This window comes from Pteropus alecto, unplaced genomic scaffold, assembly GCF_000325575.1.
Source record: "Pteropus alecto unplaced genomic scaffold, ASM32557v1 scaffold146, whole genome shotgun sequence".
Taxonomy (NCBI): domain Eukaryota; kingdom Metazoa; phylum Chordata; class Mammalia; order Chiroptera; family Pteropodidae; genus Pteropus; species Pteropus alecto.
In genome coordinates this window covers 2,530,449-2,531,247 of record NW_006442107.1, presented here as the reverse complement: position 1 = coordinate 2,531,247, position 799 = coordinate 2,530,449, and the positions used below count along the sequence as shown (strand labels likewise).

At 39.5% G+C, this 799-nt stretch overlaps 1 pseudogene; it reads left to right on the top strand.

The window, feature by feature from the left end:
- Positions 1-761: 761 nt before the first annotated feature.
- Positions 762-799, top strand: part of LOC102894593 — a 56,695-nt pseudogene continuing 56,657 nt past the window's right edge.

The following is a 799-nucleotide window of genomic DNA, read 5'->3' as shown; positions in this document are numbered from 1 at the left end:
TTGTTCCTTCCCTGTCAGAAGCCTTGAGAAAAATCATTCGCCTTGGTATATACTCTCCTGGCAATAATTCTACATTTCAAAGGCCTGCCTTTGTTAGAACATGAAGATACTTGTTATACACACTTTTAGAGCAATGAAAACCTGTCAGATGTGGGAGTTCCTTTAAAATTCTTCCTTGACTAGGGAAGACCCTTTCCGTGATGACTTGCTTTATACAACTGGGCACAGAAGTGGAGCATGACTTCAATACCCCATTACACGATGTAAAGTTTTCCATCTGATAGATAATTTCTTTTCTTTTTTCTTTTTTTAAGACTATCTACTGCACCAGCTCAGTGCTCTTCATAGTCTTCAGCTATGTTTCCTTGAACGTCAGAGTTGTGTTTGCTTTGAGTGTGACAGTCTGGACTCAGCAGTTTGCTCATTCACATTCATTTCTCCTACCCTTATGTTAAACTCTCACATTTCCTTTTCAAATAGATAGTTTTGCCTTCTTTGGGGGTGGGGTGGGGATAGATTTAATATTCTGTGTGTTCTGTCAAATTTTATTTTTCTTTGACACTGTGAAGAACAAATAATTTAAAAGTTAAAGAAAACTTGCAAAGATAAAGTGTAGAGCAGTCTGAAAGAGATCCCCTCACTCCACATGCGCCTGCAGATGATGTTAGCTGAGTTGATACCAACTGTGGTGAGCTCCTCAAGCTGCCAACTGGAATGCTGAGAGCATCGTCTGCAGAAATTAGAGCTAATAAATACGGGGTATGGTCTTTACTGAAGTGGAAAAGTAGGCATCACAGGT